The sequence below is a fragment of the Melozone crissalis genome, unplaced genomic scaffold, assembly GCF_028551555.1.
Source record: "Melozone crissalis strain CALT ecotype California unplaced genomic scaffold, PUWL_Pcris_2 ptg000056l_1, whole genome shotgun sequence".
Taxonomy (NCBI): Eukaryota; Metazoa; Chordata; class Aves; order Passeriformes; family Passerellidae; genus Melozone; species Melozone crissalis.
Genome location: NW_026535834.1, coordinates 7,428,991 through 7,439,568, shown reverse-complemented (window position 1 = coordinate 7,439,568; position 10,578 = coordinate 7,428,991).

Genomic DNA, 10,578 nt, shown 5'->3' with positions numbered 1-10,578 from the left:
TCAGAAGGGTTTGTCACAGGGTGAAAAATAGCTTTTTGGGGGGAGTTTTTAGAATGGGGGCTCAGGGTGCCAAGATTTCAATTTATCTCAGACATTCTGGACGTTTATTTATCTCCATTTATCTCAGACATTATTTTGTTGATTTAGGCAAAGATCTGACTGTGCCACACCAATTTATTGGGGTTTTCACCCTGGCTTCAGGATATGTGATGTTATTATGTCTCCTTGCACATGTGCATCAGTCCAGGGTGATTTTTACGCTGCTTGAAAAGTGTAAAAATGTATCACCCATGTTAAACAGTGATCTTCTACTCTAAACCAATCTGTAAGTGCCACCATCACAGCAGAAGATGGAGGCCAAGAAGGAGAAAGGCTGGACAGGCCCAGATCCCTCCATCTTGCTCCCTGAACCCCCATACCAAAAACCCCAAAATCTACTTTTCCACCCCATGATAACTTCACTATTATTCTACCTAAACTGTTGTGGCTTGCTGATCTTCACATAAGGTTGGTAATTTGCTCCATGGATCATAATCCAACCCAGAGGTGTTTTGGGCTCTGTGCCAGGGCTCCTGAGCCCCCTGGCAGGGGTCTGGCCGTCCTGGACAGCCAGAGGGATGTCCTGGGTTCCCACAGGAAAGGATTCCCATCAGAATCTCTGGCCAAACAGGTGTCAGAGAGTCCTGGGGGCCATGGAAGGATCCCGAGCTCTGGGATGAAAGATGCTGCTATGTGTGACAATGAGGGGACAATGAGGGTCCTGCTTCCCTGTGCTCCAGCCCAGCACTGCCCCAGCCTCACACCTCAATTCTGGGTGATCACACCCAAACCTGGGGCTGGGGCAGGGCCAGCACTGCGAGCAGGGTCCTCCAGGCATGAGGAGGATGAGGTTGGGGCCCAGATCAGGGGGAAGCCAGAGGGATTGCTCAGGGGGAAGCCAGGGTCTGGTGAGGCTCTGCCCTGGCAGTGGAGCTGCTGAGCCAGCTGTTGTGCACATCTGTAAGGCCAAGCCAAGAAGAGAGACTGGAGCTTGTCCTCAAGTGCCCTGAGCGATCCTGGGCTGGCACTGGAGGCATTCCCATGTTTTCAAACACCTCAGTGGCTCCAGTGGGTGTCCCCTGCCTTTCCAGAGAGGAGGAAAACCAGGTTTGGGTGGGAGCTTGCTGTGTGTCTGTCCCAGGGGTGCCCAGCACAGCCGGGAGCGGGAGGAAGAGGAGGAGGGTGAAGGCTGTGCCGGGAGCCCAGCTCCCATCTGGCTCCCTTATCATGGCCCCCACGACTATTTGACACCTGTTTGGCCAGAGCTTCTGATGGGAATCCTTTCCAACCATTTTTACACTTTTCAAGCAGTGTAAAAATCACCCTGGACTGATGCACATGTGCAAGGAGACATAATAACATCACATATCCTGAAGCCAGGGTGAAAACCCCAATAAATTGGTGTGGCACAGTCAGATCTTTGCCTGAACCAACAAAATAATATCTGAGATAAATGGAGATAAATAAATGTCCAGAATGTCCGAGATAAATGGGAAAAGGAAAGGCAGCCCTCTCCTGGGAATGGCCTCATGGGCGTTTTGCCAGCACCTGGTCAAAACTAGAATGTGTTGGGGGCTGAGAGTCATCCCAAAACCCCTAAAACAAGGCTCAGTGCCTGCTCCTAAATGCAGGAGCTTGCCTGAAGGCTGGGCTGTGCCGGGAGCCCAGCTCCCATCTGGCTCCCTTATCAGGGCCGGCACAGCCCCGCGTGTCACATTGGGATGTAAATCGCATTAATTGAATTCACTTTGGCTGCGCTTTTGGGAGCAGACAATGACTGAGGCAAAATCTCATTTACATACTGATAAGGCACAGTTGAAAAACGATGCCTTCTAATGAATAAAATGTGTGTAACTGGTCCAGCTTGATATTAGCATTAAAGTGTTAATCACTTTGGCATACAAGTTTATAGTGCTGAGTAAATTTGTCTTCAAAGGGTCCTGAAACAGAAATCTATGTTTCTGGACTGCCATAGCAACATATAGACGTCTTCATTGTATTTCTTGGTCAGAAAGCAGATGCCAGCTTCTAATTAAAGCCTAATTTGCAATTTGTGTCCTATTCAGTGTTTTCATGGGAACTTTGATGGCTGATACAGGGGTAAGCAATAACCAGCAGCACGGCTTGAAAGCAGAGATGGAAATTCATCCTCCCCAGGGGCTGCAGGGCTGAGCCAGCTCAGGAGGGCCAGGAGCAGGTTGGGGTGTCCCTGCTTGCAGAGAGGGAAGATGGAACCCATTCCATGAGCCAGCCTGGCAGGGGCTGGTGGCCACCCTGCTCCTCTGGAGACAGATGGAAAAGGCTCCTTCCAAAGGCCCAATTAGAGGCTCCAGATTAATGATGCTCATGAAGGTCTCTCATTGCTCGTGTTCTCCAGCCCACCCGCTGACCTGGAGCAGCTTCTGCTTCCCACCCTTCCCCTGCCACCCATCCATCTCCTCCTTTTGCTCCTAATGACGGGCTCAGGAGCTCCTGGCTCGTTAATGTTGAGGGTAATTAGCACAGCAGCAGGTCTGTGGGTGCCTGGAGCCCTGGTGGGAAGGTGTCCTGTGGAGCTTGAGGTGCCAGCTCCTGTGGGAGATGCTGCCCCTGATAAATGCTGGGTTTGCTTCTGCTGGCCTGGGGTTTGGAAAGGACAAAGGGGCTCAGATCCCAGTGAAATCCAATCCTCCTTGGGATTCCTTTCCCTATTGCAGCCTTGGGCACTGGCTGGGGAGCTGAGCCTCCCAAAAACCTTCAGAGCCAGAGGATGGAGCTTTCCTGGAGCTGCTGTCCAGCTGCAGAGTGCCTGCAGACCCTGCCTGTGCTGGGCTTTTCACTGTCCAGACCATGGCACTCCAGCCCCACTCTTGCATCCCTGAAAATGGAGTGGAAGTCCCTTAGTGTGTTTTGGCCACCCCTGAGCTCCTTGCAGGGCTTGTTATTGATAATAATTGGTGTGGCAGCAGATTCAGGGCTCAGTGGTCGCAGCAGGGGTGGCTGAAGGACCACAGGGGTCTCTGCCTTGGCAAGGGGACAGCTGACACAGTCTGGTGTGGATGTGCCAACGTGCTGGGTGTCCCCCCACCATCCTGGGACAGCAGGGGAAAAGTGACACTTGTGTCCAAACCACACAGCCCAGAGCAGGAATCACAGCAGTGCTGGCGGGGAGTATCTGGGGATCTGTGAAATGGGATTTTCCTGGTTCCTGTTGAATAAATGAGCCCTGAGAACCCCTGGAGACAGAGATGCTCCAAAGCTGCCCCAGCCTCCAGCAGGGAAGCCTGTCCATTCCATGCCTCTCTGCTGGCTGCTCCTTCCCACCTCAGCTCAGGTTTTCAGTGGCAATAAATCAGCAAGGTTCCACCAAAGCCAATTTCATGTCAGTCAGTGCTCTGACACTCCTGGCACTCAACCTTCCCACTGAATTTATTCCCTCCATAGGGTCCATGGGCTTGTTTAAGTCCTGTAATCCATCATGGAATGTTCCTGCTTTTAGAACAGCCAAAAAAAAAAAAAAAAAGGAAAAAACAAAAAGACTTGAAATTTGTCATGTAGGGTGTAGTTGGACTCTAGATGGAGTTTGTAGGTGTCTGGAGCTGTTAAGTTGTCCTGCAGCGCTTTGACTTTTGTCCTAACATTCTTTCAGATGGAGATGGATGAAACCCATGGCAGAGAGCCCCATCCTGGGTGAGGGGGCTCCCCTGAGAAGGCTGGTCACTGTTTTTCTTTACAGGGGAAGCTTAAATGGTGCCTGTGTGACAGCACTGTTCTTTGCCTTTATTTTTAGGAAGTAAAGCCAGAAATCAGCAGTCAAGGTGAGTGGGCAAGGTGAGCAGCGACCAGCTGATGGAGGAACTTGTGATTGCACAGGTCTCAATTTCTGGTGCAATTCTGGAGCAATTATCAGCTGTCAATCTCCTTCCTGAGGGATTTGGGCAGGGCAGGCTCCAACCACTGAATCCATGGAGAGTGAACATCTCCTGGGAAGCACCTTCTGCTGTGGCCTCGCAGCTCCACTGCTCCTGCACAGGCTGGGGCAGCGCAGTGGGGTTCAGGCACTGAGTCCTGGCACTGAGTAACCCAACGAAATAAACTCCTGAGAGCTGCCATTCTGCCCCTGGAGCCCTTCTGCCTCTCACGGTTCACCAGGGGGTTCCTCACTGGTGTCTCTGCAGCCATGGGTGCCACCAGCTCTGTTCTGGCAGCAGAAAGGAGGAGAGGGAGACTCCACCTGCATCGTGTCCAATTGTGGATTGATGTAATGTCAGCATATTCCAGACATGGATCCCAAAATGTTGAGATCCAAGGCCCCAAGGACCCCAAGATTCCCTGCCCAGGTGATCCTTAAAGTCCCTTCCAATCCAAACTGTTGGAACCCTGGATGCTGAGAATTTCAGACTTTCTGTGCTGCCAGGCTGTGACCCCCAAGAGAACACTGCACTGACCTGAGGCTGTGGAGAAGCTTCCAAAAATTGAATGATAGAACTGGGATTGTGGTGTGTAATTTGGATAGAAGTGTGTGATATCATGTGGTGGAAAGCTTAGAGTTTAAGGTTTTAGAATGTAGTAATATATATAAAGCAAGATGGAGGTTTTAGGGTGGAAGCTGGTTCTTTACCTTCTTCTTCACCTTCTTCTCCATGGTTTTGGGTGGTTTTGTGTAATTGGATAAAAAACTCCCTGTTGCAGCCCATGGGTGGTTGACTATTGGGTTAAAAGTGAAAATAATTGAGGTGTCATTTCTTAATTGGACAGTTTATCCTTAAGAGGCCTTGTAGAGAGAAAGATAGGGCTCCCTTTTTCAGTTTGTTAGAGTGCAGTGCTGTAGAACTCAGGGTTTGTGAGACTGTGACAGAGATAAGAACTAACAAACATCTGAGTCCCAACAAGAAATTCCATCTTGCCGTTTAATCCTAACCATGTCATAAAAGAAGCAAAGTTAGCAAATTAGCAAAATTACTTCAACTGCTCCAGCCCCTCACTGGTATTTCCTCCACCAGGTGGGCCTATTCTGGTATTTTTGATGGGAATCATTTCCCACCATTTTTCCACTTTTCAAGCAGTGTAAAAATCACCCTGGGTCGATGCACATGTGCAGGGAGACGTAACAACATCACAAATCCTGAAGCCAGGGTGAAAACCCCAATAAATTTGGTGTGGCACAGTCAGACGTTCGACTGAATCAACAAAATAAATCCGGAATGTCCCAGATAAATGGAAAATAGGAAAAGAAAACAGTAACCCACCTAAAGCTTTGCTCACATAACAGGAAAAGCACAGCCTGGGGCTCTGTCCACCTATTTGTACCAGAGAGTGGAAAATACCCTGCTCCAGGAATGCACCTCTTTCCTGCTTGCTGGGGGATGTGAGTTTTCCCTGCAGGGAATATCCTGTTTACCCAGAGCCCTGATTCCCACCATTCCAGCAGGCACCACACAGCAGTGACATCCCCCAGGGAGCTGAAACCACCCTCCTCACAAGGAATTTATTAATATAAGGGGTTTTGTTTGCAAGGTGCTGGCAGGATGAGAGCTCCTCAGGGTGTGGAGCAGGGGTTTGGTGAGTGGGATGTGGGATCCAGGGCTGGGATGGCTTCTCTGATCCCAACACCTCCTCTCCATCCCCTCAGTCCCTTCTCCAGGTGATGCTCTGGGGGCTGTTGCACCTTTTTCTGCCGTGTAATTCTTTGGGGCTCTGCTTGAACCCTCACGGGAACATGTTCTGGAATTCCTATGAAACATCTGGCCCTAAGCCTCCTTGGCTTTGTGTGGCATTATGTGCCTAAGTCATTAAAAATAAAAAATCCCCAAGGGCTTTGTGCTGCTTCCCATCCCTGGGGCCAGCCCGGGCAGGGTGTGAGTGAGGGACACAGCTCACAGAGCCAGCAGCTCTTGGGTTCCTGGGGTTCCTGCCAGCTGGAATTACGGCTCATTCCAGCCCAAGCACCCCTAACCACATGATAAACATTATCAGCGTCATTAAAATGTTTCAGCAGAGCCAGAAATGTTTGAAAAACCTGTTGCAACACTAAGCTCAGGGTTTTAATGCGGCCTGAGGAACAGGCTCTCTCTGTTGTTTGCGCAAAATGGGGATTTTTGTTATTCCTTACAGCAATCTGCCATGGATGGGGACGTGCTGGTGCTCGGTGGAGCTGGGCCAGCCCTGCCAGAGGGGCTGTGGTGGCAGCAGACCCTGCCTGGGTCTCTCCCCAGCTTCTTCTTGTTGATATTTTGGATTGAGAGTGTGGCAATGCTCCTCACTCAGGGCTCACCAAATGTTGGGGGTGTTCACAGGGGTCCCAGGAGGAGGGAAGAGATTAGAATCTTGACTCCATGTTTCAGAAGGCTGATATATTATATTATATTATATTATATTATATTATATTATATTACATTACATTACATTACATTACATTATATCGTGTCATATTATATCATATTGTATCATGTCGTGTTGTTGTATTATATTGTGTTATATTGTGTTATGTTATATTATATATAATATAATATTTTATATTAGATAATATTTTTTATATTTTTATAATATATTATATTTTTTATATTTATATATTAAAACTATACTTAAAGAATAGAAGAAAGGATTTCACCAGAAAGCTAGCAAAGAAAAGAATGGAGTGATAATAAAATTTTGTGGCTGCTCACAGCCTCGACACGGGTGGCTGTCATTGGTCATCAAGTAAAAACAATTTCACATACTGGGTAAGCAATTCTCCAGATCACATCCCAAAGCAGCAAAACATGGGGAAGCTGAAGCTTCTCAGCTTCTCAGGAGAAAAGATCCTGGCAAAAGGATTTTTCATAAAATATGTCTGTGACATTGAGGGCACTTTGAAGGAAAGGAGAGCTCTGATTTTTCAGGTGTGGATGGGTAGGGCTGTTTGTGAGGGGAGAGTGTGGCACCTTGGCATGGAAGCATCCAGCCTTTCCCATGGAGCCAGGATCTGCTCCAGCCAGGACTTGTGGCTGCAGCTCATCCTCATCCTCCTGGCAGCTCAGAGTGCTGAAACATCCAGCCTGGGAGCTCGTGGTGTCACAGAGCAGCTGCTTTCCCAAGGCTTCGGTGCCTAAACCAGGCTCTGACAAGGGGTGTTGGTGTTGAGTTTTATCTTCTTTTTGCCAAGGTTGGGATTAAACAGCCAGATGGAATTTCTTGTTGGGACTCAGATGTTTGTTAGTTCTTATCTCTGTCACAGTCTCACAAACCCTGAGTTCTACAGCACTTCACTCTGACAAACTAAAAATGGAGCCCCATCTCTCTCTGCAAGGCCTTTTAAGGATAAACTGTCCAATTAAGAAATGACACCTCAATTATTTTCACTTTTAACCCAGTAACCAACCACCTGTGGCTGCAATGTGGACTTTTTTATCCAATTACACAAAACCACCAATTACACAAACCCATGGAGAAGAAGGTGAAGAAGGAGGTAAAGAACCAGCTTCCACCCTAAAACCTCCATCTTGCTTTATATATATTACTACATTCTAAAACCTTAAACTCTAAGCTTTCCACCACATGATATCACACACTTCTATCCAAATTACACACCACAATCCCAGTTCTATCATTCAATTTTTGGAAGCTTCTCCACAGCCTCAGGTTGGTGCAGTGTTCTCTTGGGGGTCACAGCCTGGCAGCACAGAAAGTCTGAAATTCTCTGCAATTCCCAGGGTTCCAACAGTTTGGGTTGGAAGGGACCTTAAGGATCACCTGGGCAGGGAATCTTGGGGTTCTTGGGGCCTTGGATCTCGACATTTTGGGATCCATGTCTGGAATATTCTGACATTACATCAATCCACAATTGGACACGATGCAGGTGGAGTCACCCTCTCCTCCTTTCTGAGCAGGTTTCTCCTCCCTTCAGAACAGAGCTGGTGGCACCCATGGCTGCAGAGACACCAGTGAGGAACCCCCTGATGGTTCCTGAGCTGGCAGAAGGGCTCCAGAGGGAGGGTGGCAGCTCTCAGGAGTTTATTTTATTTGGTTATTCAGTGCCAGGACTCAGTGCCTGATTTCTGAGCTGGAGCAGCTCATCCTGGGCCGTTTTACCTGTGCAGTCACTCACTGAGCTCTTCTGTACCCCCAGTTTAACATCATGGCCTTGCACACACACAGACACTGCAGCCACCACAAAAGTTATGGTCTCACCCCACAGCAAACATTTGCAAAATAGAGAAAAAATGACTCTGTGACAGAGCTCTGACTCCCTCAGCTCCTCTTTGGGCCCAGAAGGAATAATTTCTGTGTAGGGCTGAGAGTGCAGCTCACCAGCAATGTCTCAGGTTTTGCTGAAGGGAGAGGATTTGGAGCAAATATATTGATACCCTTTTAGCTCATATGGGAAATTTTTGGCCAGTTTTCTCTGCTATGTGGAGTATATCGTAATCTAGTATCTCCTTCTGTCTGCTAAAGCAATAGTGGGGTATTTCCCACTGCCTGGGAAAGGTGTGCTAATCCTGCTGTGGAGCAAGGACCAGTCGTTACAGGGAGAATCTTTTAAACACAGGTGAGTGGCTGTCTCTGGCAGCTTTATCTGTGTCAGGTCAAGGATGTTTCACCCAGAATTTGCAAAACCAGCTCCAGGACCAGCTCCTGACACTGCAGCCGTGACCCAGCCCCGTTTTCCTTCCCAGGGATTGCTCCTGTTTGCTCCCCTGTACAATTCCAGGGTGCTCACTGCATGGCCATAAATCACATTTTCCTCCATCAGTGCTGACCCCTTGCCTTGGTCATTCCCAAATTTTCCAAACTTTGCTGCCCCAAATCAAAGTCCTCCTTCAATGAAAGCCCCCAGATGTGCATAAACACAGCCTAAGGTGAGGGGCAGAGCCTGCTGAGCTCATCTGGAGAGCACAAAGTGAGGTAGAAAGGTGGTAGAGAGCCAGGGGTGACAGATTTCAGCAGAAATCAGTGAAGGTGGAAGGCAGAGCCTGAATATCTGGGCTTTGTCAAACACCAGGCATGTGCCAGTTTCTCCCCTGGATCTGTGAGAAAGGGAATTTCAGTTCGGTTTTGGTTTCAGCCTGGGGCATTTGGTCTGTTTGGAGAGGGAGCAAAGCAGGGAAATGGAATTTATTGGCCCTCTGCAAAAGCCAAGTGAGGATGGTTTTAATTTGGTTTTTGTCTAGCAAGGGTGGGCTCAGCTTATGTGTGCAAGCTGTCCCTAAAATCCTGGTGAATGCAGAGTTTATCCTCAGATCTATCTCTGCTTTAAATAACTTCAGGTTTTAGCAACTGGGTTCAGACTAAGCTTATTCTAAAATCTGGGCAAATATCTCTGGGTTTGGCTTATTTCCAGTTCTAATGTTGCTTTTAGTTGGAAAACAATTAAAGGTCTGACCCAATGCCTGTTGCAGACATCTTTTATGAAAAATCCTTTCCTTAGGATTTTCCTCCTGAGAAGCTGAGAGACCTCAGGAACAAAATGTAAACAATGATTATCTGCTGCTGTGGAATGCAACAGGTGCATCTGTGATTGGTCTCATGTGGTTGTTTCTAATTAATGGCCAATCACAGCCCAGCTGGCTCAGACTCTCTGTCCAAGCCACAAGCCTTTGTTATTCATTCTTTGCTATTCTATTCTTAGCTAACCTTCTGATGAAATCCTTTCTTCTATTCTTTTAGTATAGGTTTAATGTAATATATATTATAAAATAATAAATCAGCCTCTTGAAACATGGAGTCAGATCCTCATCTCTTCCTTCATCCTAAGACCCCTGTGACCACTGTCACAAATGCCCACTGAAATCTGATGGAGATTTAAATTTTCTCAGTGCCAGCCTGATCTGGCACTGGGAGAATTTAGTGCCGGGGGGGGGGGGGATGGAGAGTTTTCCAACTGAGCAGATCCAAGCTCAGTTTTCTCCTTTACCCCTCTGTGAAGCCAGCACTGAGCCAAGGAAGAGCAGAGGTGTGGGCACAGAGCCTTCCCCAGGGCCAGGATTTGGCAAAGCTGGAAATGAGCAGCACTTCCAAACCCCTCCTGGGGCAGTGAGTGATGATCCAGCCACGCTCAGCAGACTCCAGCTGCAGCCACAATTACTGCACACACCTTTCAGGCACTCATGCCATCATCTTGGTGTCTCATTCAGTGCTGAGAAACAAAATTCCAGCTTTCCAAGCCATGAGGGAGGCTTAAACTGAAGGGCTACTTGAGTCCATTGGAGAAAGACACTTTAATGGCACATTTTCCTCGTTATAAAACCAGTCTAAAATAATGAGGCTCGTGAAAGGATACGACCTGAGCTATAAAATGCACTTATTAAAGTTGTGTGGTAAATCAGAGAGGGACATTTTTGCCTCCTCCTGAGGAGCTGGGTGCAGTCAGACAAGAAGGGGAGGAAAGGCAGATTGATTTCTGGTGCAAGGCTCTCTCCCAGCTGGGGGGAAAGGATTAGCACAGGTCAAATTGCTCACAAACCTCTGTCAAGGAATATATATGTCTGCCCTAAATGTCAGGCTGGAGAAAAGAAAGCCTGGGCTCTGTGGGCTCTGCTCCATCCCACTGTGGGGGATTCCATCAGTTATATCCCTCTTTGC